Source organism: Mus caroli, unplaced genomic scaffold (assembly GCF_978045245.1).
Source record: "Mus caroli unplaced genomic scaffold, Mus_caroli_1 scaffold_21, whole genome shotgun sequence".
Classification (NCBI taxonomy): Eukaryota; Metazoa; Chordata; class Mammalia; order Rodentia; family Muridae; genus Mus; species Mus caroli.
Window position 1 is genome coordinate 18623437 of NW_028227276.1, and position 20062 is coordinate 18643498.

The following is a 20062-nucleotide window of genomic DNA, read 5'->3' on the forward strand; positions in this document are numbered from 1 at the left end:
AGAGAGAGACAAAGAAAGACACAGAGAAAGACAGAGAGAGACAGAGACAAAGAGAGAGACAGAGAGAGACAGAGACAGAGTTAGAGAGACTGAGAGAGAGACAGAGGGAAACAGAGAAAGATTGAGAGAGACTGAGAGAGACAGAGAGAGAGACAGAGAGAGACAGATACAAAGAGATAGACAGAGAGACACAGAGAGAAACAGAGATAGACTGAGAGAGACACAGAGAGAGACTGAGAGAGACAGAGAGAGACATAGAGAGACAGAGAGAGACATAGATAGAGACAGAGAGAGACAGAGAGAGACACAGAGAGAGACAGAGAGAGACTAAGATAGAGACAGAGAGAGAGAGACAGAGAGAGAGATAGAGAGAGACAGAAAACCGACAAAGGGAGAGAGACAGAGAGAGTCAAAAAGAGACAGTTAGAGAGATAGAGAGAGGCAGAGAGAGACACAGAGAGAGACAGATAGAGAGACAGAGAAAGAGACTGACAGAGAAAGAGAGAGACAGAGAGAGAGATAGAGAGAGACAGAGAGAGACAGAGAGAGACAGAGAGAGACAGAGAGAGACAGAGAGAGACAGAGATAGAGATAGAGAGAGACACAGAGAGAGACAGAGAGAGACAGAGAGAGACAGAGAGAGAAAGAGAGAGAGACATAGAGAGAGAGACAGAGAGAGACAGAAAACCGACAAAGGGAGAGAGACAGAGAGAGTAAAAAAGAGACAGTTAGAGAGATAGAGAGAAACAGAGAGAGACAAAGAGAGAGACAGATAGAGAGACAGAGAGAGAGACTGACAGAGAAAGAGAGAGACAGAGAGAGAGAAAGAGAGAGACAGAGAGAGACAGAGAGAGAGAGACAGAGTGAGAGACAGAGAGAGACAGAGAGAGACTGATAGAGACAGAGAGAGACAGAGAGAGACACAGAGAGAGACAGAGAGAACCAGAGAGAGCCAGAGAGAGACAGAGCGAGAGATAGAGAGAAACACAGAGAGAGACAGAGAGAGACAGAGACAAAGAGAGAGACAGAGAGAGACAGAGACAGAGTGAGAGAGACTGAGAGACAGAGAGACAGAGACAAAGTTAGAGAGACTGAGATAGACAGAGAGAGAGACAGAGAAAACAGAGACAAAGAGAGAGACAGAGACAGAGTGAGATAGACAGAGAGAGACAGAGAGATACAGAGAGAGACAGAGAGAGACACAGAGAGAGACAGAGAGAGACAGAGAGAGACAGAAAGGGAGACAGAGAGAGAGACAGAGAGAGACAGAAAACCGACAAAGGGAGAGAGAAAGAGAGAGTCAAAAAGAGACAGTTAGAGAGATAGAGAGAGACAGAGAGAGACACAGAGAGAGACAGAGAGAGACAGAGACAAAGAGAGAGACAGAGAGAGACAGTGACAGGGTGAGCGAGACTGAGAGAGACAGAGAGAGAGACAGAGAGAGACAGAGACAGAGTGATAGAGACTGAGAGAGACCGAGAGACATAGACAAAGATACAGAGAGAGACAGAGACAGAGAGAGAGACTGAGAGAGACAGAGAGATACAGAAAGAGAACAGAGAGAGAACAGACAGAGACAGAGAGAAACAGAGAGAGACAGAGACAACCAGAGAGAGACAGAGAGAGACAGAGATAGAGACATAGAGAAAGACAGAGAGAGACAGATAGATACATAGAGAGACAGAGAGAGACACAGAGAGAGACAGAGAGAGACAGAAAGAGACAGAGAGAGAGATAGAGAGAGACAGAGAGAGACACAGAGAGAGACAAAGAGATAGACAGAGACAAAGAGAGAGACAGAGAGAGAGAGACAAAGTGAGAGAGACAGAGAGAGACAGAGAGAGAGACAGAGAGAGATAGAGACAAAGTGAGAGAGACTGAGATAGACAGAGAGAGAGACAGAGAGAGACAGAGACAAAGAGAGAGACAGACAGAGACAGAGACAGAGTGAGATAGACTGAGAGAAACAGATAGAGACACAGAGAGAGACAGAGATAGAGACAGAGAGAGACAGGGAGAGAGACAGAGAGAGACAGAGAGAGAAAGAGTGATACAGAGAGAGAGAAAGAAAGAGAGACAGAGAGAGACAGAAAACAGACAAAGGGAGAGAAACAGAGAGAGACAGAAAGAGACAGAGAGAGAGAGATAGAGAGAGACAGAGAGAGACACAGAGAGAGACAGAGAGAGAGACAGAGACAAAGAGAGAGACAGAGAGAGACAGAGACAGAGTGAGAGAGACTGAGAGACAGAGAGACAGAGAGAGACAGAGACAAAGTGAGAGAGACTGAGATAGACAGAGATAGACAGAGAGAGACAGAGACAAAGAGAGAGACAGAGAGAGACAGAGACAGAGTGAGATAGACTGAGAGAGACAGAGAGAGACACAGAGAGAGACAGAGAGAGACAGAGATAGGGACAGAGAGAGACAGAGAGAGACAGAGAGAGACCGAGAGAGACAGAGAGAGACAGAGATAGAGACAGAGACAGAGAGAGACTGAGAGAGACAGAGAGAGACAGAGACAAAGTGAGAGAGACTGAGATAGACAGAGAGAGAGACAGAGAGGGACAGAGACAAAGAGAGAGACAGAGAGAGACAGAGACGGTGTGAGATAGACAGAGAGAGAAAGAGAGAGACACAGAGAGAGACATAGAGAGACAGAGATAGAGACAGAGAGAGACAGAGAGAGACAGAGAGAGACAGAGATAGAGACAGAGAGAGAGACAGATAAAGAGACAGTGAGATATAGAGAGAGACAGAGAGAGACAGAGAGAGAAAGAAACCGACAAAGAGAGAGAGACAGAAAGAGACAGATAGAGAGATAGAGAGAGACAGAGAGAGACAAGAAAGTAACAGATAAAAGACAGAGACAAAGAGAGAGACAGAGAAAGAGTGAGAGAGAATGAGAGAGACAGAGAGAGAGACAGAGAGAAACAGATACAGAGTGAGAGTGACTGAGAGAGACAAAGAGAGACACAGAGAGAGACAGAGTGAGACAGAGAGATACGGAGATAGAGACACAGAGAGAGACAGAGAGAGACAGAGAGATACAGAGAGAGACAGAGAGAGACACAGAGAGTAACAGACAAAAGACAGAGACAAAGAGAGAGACAGAGAAAGAGTGAGAGAGAATGAGAGAGACAGAGAGAAACAGAGACAGAGTGAGAGAGACTGAGAGAGACAAAGAGAGACACAGAGAGAGACAGAGTGAGACAGAGAGATACGGAGATAGAGACACAGAGAGAGACAGAGAGAGACAGAGAGATACAGAGAGAGACAAAGAGAGAGAAAAAGACAGAAAGAAAACAGACAAGGAGAGAGAGACAGAGAGAGAAAGAAAGAGACAGAGAGAGAGATAGAGAGAGACAAAGAAAGACACAGCGAAAGACAGAGTGAGACAGAGAGAGACAGAGAGAGACAGAGAGAGAAACAGAGATAACGAGGGAGACAGAGAGAGACAGAACAGAGTGAGAGAGACTGAGAGAGACAGAGAGAGGGACAGAGAGAGACAGAGTCAAAGTGAGAAAGACTGAGATAGACACAGAGAGAGACAGAGAGAGACAGAGACAAAGAGAGAGACAGAGAGATACAGAGACAGACTGAGATAGACTGAGAGAGAAAGAGAGAGACACAGAGAGAGACAGAGAGAGACAGAGATAAAGACAGAGAGAGACAGAGAGAGTCAGAGAGATACAGAGAGAGACAGAGAGAAACACATAGAGAGACAGAGAGAGACAGAGACAGAGTGAGATAGCGTGAGAGAGACAGAGAGAGAGACAGAGAGAGACAGAGAGAGAGAAAGAGACAGAAAGAAAACAGACGTAGCAAGAGAGACAGAGAGAGACAGAAAGAGACAGAGATAGAGAGAGACAAAGAAAGACACAGAGAGAGACAGAGAGAGACAGAGACAAAGAGAGAGTCAGAGAGAGACAGAGAAAGATTGAGAGAGACTGAGAGAGACAGAGAGAGAGACAGAGAGAGACAGATACAAAGAGACAGACAGAGAGACACAGAGAGATACAGAGATAGACAGAGAGAGACACAGAGAGAGACTGAGAGAGACAGTGAGAGACATAGAGAGACAGAGAGAGACAGAGAGAGACAGAGAGAGAGACAGAGAGAGAGATAGAGAGAGACAGAGAGAGACAGAGAGAGACAGAGAGAGACAGAGAGAGACAGAGAGAGACAGAGAGAGACAGAGATAGAGAGAGAGAGAGAGACAGAGAGAGACAAAGAGAGAGACAGATAGAGAGACAGAGAGAGAGACTGACAGAGAAAGAAAGAGACAGAGAGAGAGAAAGAGAGAGACAGAGAGAGACAGAAGAGACTGAGAGAGACAGAGAGAGACAGAGAGAGACACAGAGAGAGACAGAGAGAGCCAGAGAGAGCCAGAGAAAGACAGAGCGAGAGATAGAGAGAGACAGAGAGAAACACAGAGAGAGACAGAGAGGGACAGAGACAAAGAGAGAGACAGAGAGAGACAGAGACAGAGTGAGAGAGACTGAGAGACAGAGAGACAGAGACAAAGGGAGAGAGATTGAGATAGACAGAGAGAGAGACAGAGAAAACAGAGACAAAGAGAGAGACAGAGACAGAGTGAGATAGACAGAGAGAGACAGAGAGAGACACAGAGAGAGACAGAGAGAGACAGAGATAGACAGAGAGAGACAGAGAGAGAGAAACAGAGAGATACAGAGAGAGAGAGACAGAGAGAGACAGAATATAGACAAAGGCAGAGAGACAGAGAGAGTCAAAAAGAGACAGTTAGAGAGATAGAGAGAGACAGAGAGACACAGAGAGAGACAGAGAAAGACAGAGACAAAGAGAGAGACAGAGAGAGACAGAGACAGAGTGTGCGAGACTGAGAGAGACAGAGAGAGAGACAGAGAGAGACAGAGACAGAGTGATAGAGACTGAGAGAGAAAGAGAGACATAGACAAAGAAAGATACAGAGAGAGACAGAGAGAGAGACTGTTAGAGACAGAGAGATACAGAGAGACACAGAGAGAGACACAGAGAGAGACAGAGAGAGACAGATAGAGACAGAGAGAGACAGAAAGAGACAGAGATAGAGATAGAGAGAAAGACAGAGAGAGACAGATAGATACAGAGAGAGACAGAGAGAGACACAGAGAGAGACAGAGAGAGACAGAAAGAGACAGTGAGAGATAGAGAGAGACAGAGAGAGACACAGAGAGAGACAAAGAGATAGACAGAGACAAAGAGAGAGACAGAGAGAGAGAGACAAAGTTGGAGAGACAGAGAGAGAGACAGAGAGAGAGACAGAGAGAGAGACAGAGAGAGATAGAGACAAAGTGAGAGAGACTGAGATAGACAGAGAGAGAGACAGAGAGAGACAGAGACAAAGAGAGAGACAGAGAGAGACAGAGACAGAGTGAGAGAGACTGAGAGACAGAGAGACAGAGAGAGACAGAGACAAAGTGAGAGAGACTGAGATAGACAGAGATAGACAGAGAGAGACAGAGACAAAGAGAGAGACAGAGAGAGACAGAGACAGAGTGAGATAGACTGAGAGAGACAGAGAGAGACACAGAGAGAGACAGAGAGAGACAGAGATAGGGACAGAGAGAGACAGAGAGAGACAGAGAGAGACCGAGAGAGACAGAGAGAGACAGAGATAGAGACAGAGACAGAGAGAGACTGAGAGAGACAGAGAGAGACAGAGACAAAGTGAGAGAGACTGAGATAGACAGAGAGAGAGACAGAGAGGGACAGAGACAAAGAGAGAGACAGAGAGAGACAGAGACGGAGTGAGATAGACAGAGAGAGAAAGAGAGAGACACAGAGAGAGACATAGAGAGACAGAGATAGAGACAGAGAGAGACAGAGAGAGACAGAGAGAGACAGAGATAGAGACAGAGAGAGAGACAGATAAAGAGACAGTGAGATATAGAGAGAGACAGAGAGAGACAGAGAGAGAAAGAAACCGACAAAGAGAGAGAGACAGAAAGAGACAGATAGAGAGATAGAGAGAGACAGAGAGAGACAAGAAAGTAACAGATAAAAGACAGAGACAAAGAGAGAGACAGAGAAAGAGTGAGAGAGAATGAGAGAGACAGAGAGAGAGACAGAGAGAAACAGATACAGAGTGAGAGTGACTGAGAGAGACAAAGAGAGACACAGAGAGAGACAGAGTGAGACAGAGAGATACGGAGATAGAGACACAGAGAGAGACAGAGAGAGACAGAGAGATACAGAGAGAGACAGAGAGAGACACAGAGAGTAACAGACAAAAGACAGAGACAAAGAGAGAGACAGAGAAAGAGTGAGAGAGAATGAGAGAGACAGAGAGAGAGACAGAGAGAAACAGAGACAGAGTGAGAGAGACTGAGAGAGACAAAGAGAGACACAGAGAGAGACAGAGTGAGACAGAGAGATACGGAGATAGAGACACAGAGAGAGACAGAGAGAGACAGAGAGATACAGAGAGAGACAAAGAGAGAGAAAAAGACAGAAAGAAAACAGACAAGGAGAGAGAGACAGAGAGAGAAAGAAAGAGACAGAGAGAGAGATAGAGAGAGACAAAGAAAGACACAGCGAAAGACAGAGTGAGACAGAGAGAGACAGAGAGAGACAGAGAGAGAAACAGAGATAACGAGAGAGACAGAGAGAGACAGAACAGAGTGAGAGAGACTGAGAGAGACAGAGAGAGGGACAGAGAGAGACAGAGTCAAAGTGAGAAAGACTGAGATAGACACAGAGAGAGACAGAGAGAGACAGAGACAAAGAGAGAGACAGAGAGATACAGAGACAGACTGAGATAGACTGAGAGAGAAAGAGAGAGACACAGAGAGAGACAGAGAGAGACAGAGATAAAGACAGAGAGAGACAGAGAGAGTCAGAGAGATACAGAGAGAGACAGAGAGAAACACATAGAGAGACAGAGAGAGACAGAGACAGAGTGAGATAGCGTGAGAGAGACAGAGAGAGAGACAGAGAGAGACAGAGAGAGAGAAAGAGACAGAAAGAAAACAGACGTAGCAAGAGAGACAGAGAGAGACAGAAAGAGACAGAGATAGAGAGAGACAAAGAAAGACACAGAGAGAGACAGAGAGAGACAGAGACAAAGAGAGAGTCAGAGAGAGACAGAGAAAGATTGAGAGAGACTGAGAGAGACAGAGAGAGAGACAGAGAGAGACAGATACAAAGAGACAGACAGAGAGACACAGAGAGATACAGAGATAGACAGAGAGAGACACAGAGAGAGACTGAGAGAGACAGTGAGAGACATAGAGAGACAGAGAGAGACAGAGAGAGAGACAGAGAGAGAGACAGAGAGAGAGATAGAGAGAGACAGAGAGAGACAGAGAGAGACAGAGAGAGACAGAGAGAGACAGAGAGAGACAGAGAGAGACAGAGATAGAGAGAGAGAGAGAGACAGAGAGAGACAAAGAGAGAGACAGATAGAGAGACAGAGAGAGACTGACAGAGAAAGAAAGAGACAGAGAGAGAGAAAGAGAGAGACAGAGAGAGACACAAGAGACTGAGAGAGACAGAGAGAGACAGAGAGAGACACAGAGAGAGACAGAGAGAGCCAGAGAGAGCCAGAGAAAGACAGAGCGAGAGATAGAGAGAGACAGAGAGAAACACAGAGAGAGACAGAGAGGGACAGAGACAAAGAGAGAGACAGAGAGAGACAGAGACAGAGTGAGAGAGACTGAGAGACAGAGAGACAGAGACAAAGGGAGAGAGATTGAGATAGACAGAGAGAGAGACAGAGAAAACAGAGACAAAGAGAGAGACAGAGACAGAGTGAGATAGACAGAGAGAGACAGAGAGAGACACAGAGAGAGACAGAGAGAGACAGAGATAGACAGAGAGAGACAGAGAGAGAGAAACAGAGAGATACAGAGAGAGAGAGACAGAGAGAGACAGAATATAGACAAAGGCAGAGAGACAGAGAGAGTCAAAAAGAGACAGTTAGAGAGATAGAGAGAGACAGAGAGACACAGAGAGAGACAGAGAAAGACAGAGACAAAGAGAGAGACAGAGAGAGACAGAGACAGAGTGTGCGAGACTGAGAGAGACAGAGAGAGAGACAGAGAGAGACAGAGACAGAGTGATAGAGACTGAGAGAGAAAGAGAGACATAGACAAAGAAAGATACAGAGAGAGACAGAGAGAGAGACTGTTAGAGACAGAGAGATACAGAGAGACACAGAGAGAGACACAGAGAGAGACAGAGAGAGACAGATAGAGACAGAGAGAGACAGAAAGAGACAGAGATAGAGATAGAGAGAAAGACAGAGAGAGACAGATAGATACAGAGAGAGACAGAGAGAGACACAGAGAGAGACAGAGAGAGACAGAAAGAGACAGAGAGAGATAGAGAGAGACAGAGAGAGACACAGAGAGAGACAAAGAGATAGACAGAGACAAAGAGAGAGACAGAGAGAGAGAGACAAAGTTGGAGAGACAGAGAGAGAGACAGAGAGAGAGACAGAGAGAGAGACAGAGAGAGATAGAGACAAAGTGAGAGAGACTGAGATAGACAGAGAGAGAGACAGAGAGAGACAGAGACAAAGAGAGAGACAGACAGAGACAGAGACAGAGTGAGATAGACTGAGAGAGACAGAGAGAGACACAGAGAGAGACAGAGAGAGACAGAGATAGAGATAGAGAGAGACAGAGAGAGAGACAGAGAGAGACAGAGTGATACAGAGAGAGAGACAGAAAGAGAGACAGAGAGAGACAGAAAACAGACAAAGGGAGAGAAACAAAGAGAGACAGAAAGAGTCAGAGAGAGAGATAGAGAGAGACAGAGAGAGACACAGAGAGAGACAGAGAGAGAGACAGAGACAAATAGAGAGACAGAGACAGAGTGAGAGAGACTGAGAGACAGAGAGACAGAGAGAGACAGAGACAAAGTGAGAGAGACTGAGATAGACAGAGATAGATAGAGACAGAGACAAAGAGAGAGACAGAGGGAGACAGAGACGGAGTGAGATAGACGGAGTGAGAAAGAGAGAGACACAGAGAGAGACAGAGAGAGACAGAGAGAGACAGAGATAGAGACAGAGAGAGACAGAGAGAGACAGAGAGAGACAGAGAGAGACGGTGAGAGAGACAGAGAGAGAAACAGTGAGATACAGAGAGAGACAGAGAGAGACAGAGAGAGAAAGAAACCGACAAAGAGAGAGAGACAGAAAGAGACAGATAGAGAGATAGAGAGAGACAGAGAGAGACATAGAAAGTAACAGACAAAAGACAGAGACAAAGAGAGAGACAGAGAAAGAGTGAGAGAGAATGAGAGAGACAGAGAGAGACAGAGAGAAACAGAGACAGAGTGAGAGAGACTGAGAGAGACAAAGAGAGACACAGAGAGAGACAGAGTGAGACAGAGAAATACGGAGATAGAGACACAGAGAGAGACAGAGAGATACAGAGAGAGACAGAGAGAGACACAGAAAGTAACAGACAAAAGACAGAGACAAAGAGAGAGACAGAGAAAGAGTGAGAGAGAATGAGAGAGACAGAGAGAGAGACAGAGAGAAACAGATACAGAGTGAGAGTGACTGAGAGAGACAAAGAGAGACACAGAGAGAGACAGAGTGAGACAGAGAGATACGGAGATAGAGACACAGAGAGAGACAGAGAGAGACAGAGAGATACAGAGAGAGACAGAGAGAGACACAGAAAGTAACAGACAAAAGACAGAGACAAAGAGAGAGACAGAGAAAGAGTGAGAGAGAATGAGAGAGACACAGAGAGAGACAGAGTGAGACAGAGAGATACGGAGATAGAGACACAGGGAGAGACAGAGAGAGACAGAGAGATACTGAGAGAGACAGAGAGAGAAAAAGACAGAAAGAAAACAGACAAAGAGGGAGAGACAGAGAGAGAAAGAAAGAGACAGAGAGAGAGATAGAGAGAGACAAAGAAAGACACAGCGAAAGACAGAGTGAGACAGAGAGAGACAGAGAGAGACAGAGAGAGAAACAGAGATAACGAGAGAGACAGAGAGAGACAGAACAGAGTGAGAGAGACTGAGAGAGACAGAGAGAGGGACAGAGAGAGACAGAGTCAAAGTGAGAGAGACTGAGATAGACAGAGAGAGAGACTGAGAGAGACAGAGAGAGACAGAGACAAAGAGAGAGACAGAGAGAGACAGAGACAGAGTGAGATAGACTGAGAGAGAAAGACAGAGACACAGAGAGAGACAGAGAGAGACAGAGATAAAGACAGAGAGAGAGACAGAGAGAGAGAGATACAGAGAGAGACAGAGAGAAACACATAGAGAGACATAGAGAGACAGAAAGAGGCAGAGAGAGAGATAGAGAGAGACAGAGAGAGACACAGAGAGAACAGAGAGAGAGACAGAGACAAAGAGAGAGACAGAGAGAGACAGAGACAGAGTGAGAGAGACAGTTAGAGACAAAGAAAGAGGCAGAGAAAGACAGAGACAAAGTGAGAGACTGAGAAAGACAGAGTTAGAGAGACAGAGAGAGACAGAGACAAAGAGAGAGACAGAGAGAGACAGAGACAGAGTGAGATAGCCTGAGAGAGACAGAGAGAGATACAGAGAGAGGCAGAGAGAAAAAGAGACAGAAAGAAAACAGACTTAGGAAGAGAGACAGAAAGAGAGAGAAAGGGACAGAGAGAGAGATAGAGAGAGACAAGAAAGACACAGAGAGAGACAGAGAGTGACAGAGAAAGAGAGAGACAGAGAGAGACAGAGACAGAGTGAGAGAGACTGAGAGAGAGACAGAGAGAAACAGAGAAAGATTGAGAGAGACTGAGAGAGACAGAGAGAGAGACAGAGAGAGACAGATACAAAGAGATAGATATAGAGACACAGAGAGAGAGACTGAGAGAGACAGAGAGAGACAGAGAGAGACACAGAGAAACAGAGAGTGACAGAGAGAGCCAGAGAGAGACACAGAGAGAGACTGAGAGAGACAGAGAGAGACATAGAGAGACAGAGATAGAGACAGAGAGAGACAAAGAGAGACAGAGAGAGACTAAGATAGAGACAGAGAGAGAGAGAGACAAAGAGAGAGACAGATAGAGAGACAGAGAAAGAGACTGAGAGAGACAGAGAGAGACAGAGAGAGACACAGAGAGAGACAGAGAGAGACAGAGAGAGCCAGAGAGAGACAGAGCGAGAGATACAGAGAGACAGAGAGAAACACAGAGAGAGACAGAGAGAGACAGAGACAAAAAAAGAGACAGAGAGAGACAGAGACAGAGTGAGAGAGACTGAGAGACAGAGAGACAGAGACAAAGTGAGAGAGACTGAGATAGACAGAGAGAGAGACAGAGAAACAGAGACAAAGAGAGAGACAGAGAGAGACAGAGACAGAGTGAGATAGACAGAGAGAGACAGAGAGATACAGAGAGAGACAGAGAGAGACACAGAGAGAGACAGAGAGAGACAGAGAGAGACAGAGAGAGACAGAGAGAGCGACAGACAGAGAGACAGAGAGAGACAGAAAACAAAGGGCTAGAGACAGAGAGAGTCAAAAAGAGACAGTTAGAGAGATAGAGAGAGACAGAGAGAGACACAGAGACATCAGAGATAGACAGAGAGAGAGACAGAGAGAGACATAGAGAGACAGAGAGAGACAGAGATAGAGAAAGAGATAGACAGAGAGAGAGACAGAGAGAGACACACAGAAAGACAGAGAGAGACAGAGAGAGACTGAGAGAGACAGAGATAGAGACTGAGAGAGACAGAGAGATACAGAGAGGGAGGGAGACAGAGAGAGACAAAGAGATACAGAGAGAGACAGAGAGAGAGACACATGAAACAGATAGAGACATAGAAAGACACAGAGAGAGACAGAGAGAGACAGGAGATAAACAGGGAGATATAGAGAGGTAGACAGAGAGAGACAAAGAAAGAGACAGAGAGAGACAAAGAGAGAGACAGAGAAGACAGAGAGAGACACAGAGAGAGACAGAGAGACAGAGAGAGACAGAGAGAGACAGAGAGAGACAGAGAGAGAGAGAGACAGAGATAGACACAGAGAGAGACAGAGAGAGACAAAGAGAGACACAGTGAGAGAGAAACAACGACAGAGAGAGAGACAGAGAGAGAGACTGAGATAGAGAGACAGAGACACAGAGATACACATAGAGAGACACAGAGAGAGACAGAGAAAAAGAGAGAGACAGAGACAGAGTGAGAGAGACTGAGAGAGACAGAGAGTTGGACAGAGAGAGACAGAGACTAAGAGAGAGACAGAGACTAACTGAGAGACAGAGAGAGACAGAAAGAGAGACAGAGAGAGTGATAGACACAGAGAGAGACACAGAGAGAGATAGAAAGAGAGGTAGACAGAGAGAGACAAAGAGAGAGACAGAGAGAGAAAGAGAAAGACAGAGAGAGAGATAGACAGGGACAGAGAGAGACAGAGAGAGACAGAGAGAGACAGAGACAAAGAGAGAGACAGATAGAGACAGAGACAGAGTGAGAGAGACTGAGAGACAGAGAGAGACACAGAGAGAGACAGAGAGAGACAATGAGAGACAGAGGGAGACACAGAGGGAGACAGAGAGAGACAGAGAGAAACAGAGTTAGAGAGACAGAGACACAGAGATACACAATAGAGACACAGAGAGAGACAGAGACAAAGAGAGAGACAGAGACAGAGTGAGAGTGACTGAGAGAGACAGAGAGACGGACAGTTAGAGACAGAGACAAAGAGAGAAACAGAGAGAAACAGAGATAGAGACAGAGAGAGACAGAGAGAGAGACAAAGAGAGTGATAGAGAGACACAGAGAGAGACACAGGGAGAGATAGAGAGGTAGACAGAGAGAGACAAAGAGAGAGACAGAGAGAGACAGAGAGAGAGACAGAGAGAGACACAGAGAGAGACACAGAGAGACAGAGAGACAGAGAAGACAGAGAGAGACACAGAGAGAGACAAAGAGAGACACAGAGAGATGAGAGAGACAGCGAGAGACAGAGAGAGGCAGAGATAGAGACAGCGAGAGACAGAGAGAGAGACAGAGATAGACAGAGAGAGAGACAGTGAGAGACATAGAGAGAGAGAGAGACAGAGATAGAGAAAGAGATAGACAGAGAGAGAGACAGAGAGATACACACAGAGAGACAGAGAGAGACTGAGAGAGACAGAGATAGAGACTGAGAGAGACAGAGAGATACAGAGAGGGAGGGAGACAGAGAGAGACAAAAAGAGACAGAGAGAGACAGAGAGATAGACACACGAAACAGATAGAGACATAGAAAGACACAGAGAGAGACAGAGAGAGACAGAGATAGACACAGAGAGAGACAGAGAGAGACTGAGAGACAGAGATAGAGACTGAGAGATACAGAAAGAGACACAGAGAGAAACAGAGAGAGACAGAGAGAGACAGAGAGAGACAGAGAGAGACAGAGAGAGAGACAGAGAGAGACATGGAGATACAGAGAGAGACAGAGATAGAGACAGAGAGAGACAGAGAGAGACACACAGAGAGACAGAGAGAGACAGAGAGAGACTGAGAGAGACAGAGATAGAGACTGAGAGAGACAGAGAGATACAGAGATGGAGGGAGACAGAGAGAGACAAAGAGAGACAGAGAGACACATGAAAAAGATAGAGACATAGAGAGACACAGAGAGAGACAGGAGATAAACAGGGAGAGACAGAGTTAGAGACAGAGAGAGACCGAGAGAGACAGAGAGAGACAGAGAGAGACAGAGAAAAACACAGAGAGAGACAGAGAGAGACAGAGAGAGACACAGAGAGAGACACAGAGAGAGACAGAGACATAGAGAGACAGAGATAGAGAGACAGAGACACAAAGAGACTCATAGAGATACACAGAGAGACACAGAGAGAGACAGAGACAGAGTGAAAGGGACTGAGACATACAGAGAGAGAAACAGAGACAGACAGAGACATACAGAGAGAGAGACATAGAGAGACAGAGAGAGACACAGAGAGAGACAAAGAAAGACAGAGAGAGAGACAGACAGAGAGACAGAGATACAGAGACAGAGACACAGAGAAACACATAGAGAGACACAGAGAGAGACAAAGACAAAGAGAGAGACAGAGATAGAGTGAGAGAGACTGAGAGAGACAGAGAGACAAACAGAGAGAGACAGAGACAAAGAGAGAGACAGAGACAGAGTGAGAGTGACTGAGAGAGACAGAGAGACCGACAGAGAGAAACAGAGACAAATACAGAAACAGAGAGAGACAGAGAGAGAGACAGAGAAGACAGAGAGAGACAGAGAGAGAGACAGAGAGAGACTGAGAGAGACAGAGATAGAGACTGAGAGAGACAGAGAGAGAGACAGAGAGACAGAGAGAGACAGAGAGAGACACAGAGAGAGACAGAGATAGTCAGAGAGAGACAGAGATAGACAGAGAGAGAGAGACATAGATACAGAAAAGAGACAAAGAGGGAGAGACAAAGAGAGACAGAGAAAGACAGAGAGAGACAGAGAGAGAGATAGAGAGAAACAGAGAGAGACAGATATAGAGACAGAGAGAGACAGAGAAAGACACAGAGAGAAACACAGAGAGACAGAGAGAGAGACAGAGAGACAGAGAGAGACAGACAGAGATAGAGAGAGACACAGATATGACAGAGACATACAGAGAGAGACAAAGAGAGCAGAGAGACAGAGAGAGACAGAGAGAGACAGAGAGAGAGACAGAGAGAGACAGAAAGAGACAGATAGAGACAGAGTGAGACAAAGAAAACACAGAGAGAGACAGAGAGATATATATAGAGAGACAGAAAGAGACAGAAACAGACAGAGAGACAGAGAGAATCAAGATAGACAGAGAGAGAGACAGAGAGAGACAGAGAGAGACACAGAGAGAGACACAGAGAAACACAGAGAGACACAGAGAGAGACAGAGAGAGATATGGAGAGACACAGAGAGACACAGAGAGAGACAGAAAAGAGACAGAGTCAGACAGAGAGAGACAGAGACAGATAGAGAGACAGAGAGAGACACAGAGAGAGACAGAGAGAGAGACAGAGAGAGATGAGCGAGACAGAGAGAGACAGAGAGAGACAGAGAGAGACAGAGAGAGAGACAGAGAGAGACACAGAGATAGACAGAGGGAGAGACAGAGAAAGAGAAAGAGGGAGACAGTGAGAGACAGAGAGAGACAGAAAAGAGACAGAGAGAGAGACAGAGAGAGATAGAGAGAGACAGAGAGAGACAGATAGAGAGAGACAGAGAGAGACATATAGAGAGACAGAGAGAGACACAGAGAGAGACAGAGAGTGAGACAGAGAGAGACGAGCGAGACAGAGAGAGACAGAGAGAGACAGAGAGAGAAAGAGAGAGAGACAGAGAGACACAAAGAAAGAAACGAGATAGACGGAGAGAGACAGAGAGAGAGACAGAGATAGACACAGAGAGACACAGAGAGAGACAGAGAGAGACACAGAGAGAGACAGAGAGAGAGATACAGAGAGATAGACAGAGAGAGAGACAGAGAGACACAAAGAAAGAAAGAGAGATAGACGGAGAGAGACAGAGAGAGAGACAGAGAGAGACACAGAGAGACACAGATAGAGACAGAGAGAGACACAGAGAGAGACAGAGAGAGAGATACAGAGAGAGAGAGAGAGACAGAGAGACACAAAGAAAGAAACAGAGATAGACGGAGAGAGACAGAGATAGAGAAAAAGAGACACAGAGAGAGACAGAGAGAGACAGAGAGAGACAGAGAGAGCTAGAGATAGAGACAGAGAGAGACAGAGAGAGAGACAGAGAGAGAAACAGAGAGAGACAGAGAGAGACAGAGAGAGAGACAGAGACAAAGGGAGTGACTGAGAAAGACAGAGAGAGACAGAGAGAGACAGAAATAGAGACAGAGAGAGACACAGAGAGAGACAGATACAAAGAGAATGACTGAGAAATACAGAGAGAGACTCAGAGAGAGAGATAGAGACAGACAAAGAGATAGAGGGAGAGACAGAAAAAGAGAAAAAGAGAGACAGAGAGAGACAGACAGAGATAGACAGAGACAGGGAGAGATACAGAGAGAGACACAGAGAGAGACAGATAGAGACACAAAGAGAGACAGAGAGAGACACAGAGAGAGACAGAGAGAGACTGAGATAGGGATAGAGAGAGATATAGAGAGAGACAGAGAGAGACATAGAGAGAGTGAGAGAGACATAAAGATAGACAGAGAGAGACACAGAGAGAGAAAGAGAAAGACAAAGAGAGAGACAGAGAGAGAGACACAGAGAGACACAGAGAGACACAGAGAGAGGAAGAGAGAGACAGAGAGAGACAGAGAGAGACAGAGAGAGACAGAGAGAGAGACAGAGAGAGACACAGAGAGAGACAGATAGAGACACAAAGAGAGACAGAGAGAGACACAGAGAGAGACAGAGAGAGACTGAGATAGGGATAGAGAGAGATATAGAGAGAGACAGAGAGAGACATAGAGAGAGTGAGAGAGACATAAAGATAGACAGAGAGAGACACAGAGAGAGAAAGAGAAAGACAAAGAGAGAGACACAGAGAGAGACACAGAGAGACACAGAGAGACACAGAGAGAGGAAGAGAGAGACAGAGAGAGAGAGACAGAGACAAAGAGAGAGACAGAGAGAGACATAGAGCGAGACAGAGAGAGACAGAGAGATAGAAAGAGAGAGACAGAGACAAAGAAAGACACAGAGAGAGACAGAGAGAGATAAAGAGATACAGAGAGAGAGACAGAGAGAGACAGAGAGATAGAGAGAGACAGGGAGAGACAAAGAGAGAGACAGAGTGAGACAGAGATAGAGACAAAGAGAGACAGAGAGAGACAAAGAGAGAGACAGAGAGAGAGAGAGAGAGAGACAGAGAAAGACAGAGAGAGACACAGAAAGAGACAGATAGAGACACAAAGAGAGACAGAGAGAGACACAGAGAGAGACAGAGAGAGACTGAGATAGGGATAGAGAGAGATATAGAGAGAGACAGAGAGAGACATAGAGAGAGTGAGAGAGACATAAAGATAGACAGAGAGAGACACAGAGAGAGAAAGAGAAAGACAAAGAGAGAGACAGAGAGAGAGACACAGAGAGACACAGAGAGACACAGAGAGACACAGAGAGAGGAAGAGAGAGACAGAGAGAGAGAGAGAGACAGAGACAAAGAGAGAGACAGAGAGAGACAGAGAGATTCAGAGAAAGAGACAGAGAGAGATATAGAGAGACAGAGAGAGACAGAGAGAGAGTGAGAGAGACAGAAAGAGAGACAGAGAGAGACAGAGATAGGGATAGAGAGAGACATAGAGAGAGACAGAGAGAGACAGAGACATAGTGAGATAGACTGAGTGAGACAGAGAGAGAGACAGAAAGAGACAGAGATAGAGACAGAGAGACAGAGAGAGACACAGAGAGATACATAGGGAGAGTGAGAGAGACAGAAAGTGAGAGAGTGAGACAGAGAGAGACAGTGATGTAGACAGAGGGAGACAGAGAGAGACACAGAGAGAGACAGAGAGAGACAGAGGGAGAGACAGAGAGAGACAGAGACAAAGAAAGACACAGAGAGAGACAGAGAGGGACAGAGATACAGAGAGATAGACAGAGAGAGACAGAGAGAGACAGAGAGAGACAGAGAGAGACACAGAGAGAGACAGAGAGAGAGACAGAGAGAGACACAGAGAGAGACAGAGAGAGACATAGAGAGAGTGAGAGAGACAGAAAGAGAGACAGAGAGAGACAGTGATAGGTATAGAGAGAGACATAGAGAGAGACAGAGAAAGACATAGAGAGAGTGAGAGAGACAGAAAGAGAGACAGAGAGAGAGACAGAGAGAGACAGAGACAGAGTGAGATAGACTGAGTGAGACAGAGAGAGAGACAGAGAGAGACAGAGATAGAGACAGAGACAGAGAGAGACACAGAGAGAGACAGAGAGAGACAGAGAGAGAGACAGAGAGGGACAGATAGAGAAAGAGATACAGAGAGAGACAGGGAGAGACAGAGAGAGAGACACAGAGACAGAGATAGAGACAGAGAGACACAGAGAGAGACACAGAGAGAGACAGAAAGAGACAGAGAGAGACACAGAGAGAAAGAGAGAGAGACACAGAGAGACACAGAGAGAGACCTAGAGAGAGAGCCATAGAGAGACACAGAGAGAGACAGAGAGAAAGAGAGAGAAATACAGAGAGAGACAGAGAAAGGGATATAGAGAGACATAGAGAGATACATAGAGAGAGTGAGAGAGACAGAAAGAGAGACAAAGATAGAGACAGAGAGAGACAGAGAGAGACACAGAGAGGGACAGAGAGAGAGACAGAGAGAGAGAGACAGAGAGAGAAAGAGAGAGACAGAGAGAGACAGAGAGAGAAAGAGAGAGAGAGAAAGAGACAGAGATAGAGAGGGAGACACAGTGAGACACAGAGAGAGACAGAGCTACACAGAGAGATACAGAGAGAGACAGAGAGAGACATAGAGAGACAGAGAGACAGTGAGAGACACAGAGAGAGACCGAGAGAGACAGAGATAGGGATAGAGAGAGACATAGAGAGAGACTGAGAGCGACAGATAGAGAGACAGAGAGAGACAGAGAGAGAGACAGAGAGAGAAAGAGAGAGACAAAAAGAGACAGAAAGATAGAGAGAGAGAAATAGAGAGACATAGAAATACAGAGAGAAACAAAGAAAGACAGAGAGAGACAGAGAGAGACAGAGAGAGAAACAGACAGAGACAGAAAAGAGACAAAGATAGAGAGACAGAGAGAGACAGAGAAAGACAGAGAGCGACAGAGAGAGACAGAAAGAGACCTACAGAGAGAGACAAAGAGAGACAGAGAGAGATATAGAGAGAGACAGAGAGAGACATATAGAGAAACAGAGAGAGACAGAGATTGAGACAGAGAGAGACAGAAAGAGACAGAGAGAGTCATAGAGAGATAAATAGACAGAGAGAGACAGGGAGAGACAGAGAGAGAGACAAAGAGAGACATAAATAAAGACAGAGAGAGACAGAGAGAGAGAAAGAGAGAGACAGAGACACAGAGAGAGACAGAGAGAGAGCAGAGAGAGACACAGAGAGAGACACAGAGAGACAGAGAGAGACAGAGAGTGACAGAGATAGGGATAGAGAGAGACATAGAGAGAGACAGAGAGCGACAGATAGAGAGACAGAGAGAGACAGAGAGAGAGACCGAGAGAGACAGAGAGAGACCGAGAGAGACAGAGAGAGACAAAGAGAGACAGAGAGATACAGAGAGAGAGACATAGAGAGACATAGGAATACAGAGAGAGACAAAGAAAGACAGAGAGAAAGACAGAGAGAGACAGAGAGAGAGACAGACAGAGACAGAAAAGAGACAAAGAGAGAGAGAGAGAGAGACAGAGAAAGACAGAGAGCGACAGAGAAATACAGAAAGAGACATACGGAGAGAGATATAGAGAGATAGAGAGAGACATAGAGAGAGACAGAGAGAGACAGAGAGAGACAAATAGAGAAACAGAGAGAGACAGAAATTGAGACTGAGAGAGACAGAAAGAGACAGAGAGAGACAGAAAGAGACAGAGAGAGACAGAGAGAGACAGAGAGTGACAGAGAGAGACAGAAAGAGACATACAGAGAGAGATATAGAGAGACAGAGAGAGACATAGAGAGAGACAGAGAGAGACAGAGAGAGACAAAGAGAGAAACAGAGAGAGACAGATAGAGAGACAGAGAGAGACAGAGATAGGGATAGAGAGAGACAGAGAGAGAGAAGGAGAGAGACAGAGACAGAGAGAAATAAAGACAGGGTGAGATAGACTGAGTGAGACAGAAAGAGAGACAGAGATAGAGACAGAGAGAAACAGAGAGAGAGACAGAGAGTGACAGAGAGAGACAGAGAGAGAAAGAGAGAGACCGAGAGAGAGACAGAGAGAGAGAGAGACAGAGAGAGAGAGACAGAGAGAGACAGAGAGAGAAACAGAGAGAGACAGAGTTAGAGAGGGAGACACAGGGAGACACAGAGAGAGACAGAGCTAGACAGAGAGATACAGAGAGAGAGACAGAGAGAGACATTGAGAAACAGAGAGACAGAGAGAGACAGGGAGAGACAGAGAGAGAGGCAGAGAGAGACATAGATAGAGACAGAGAGAGACA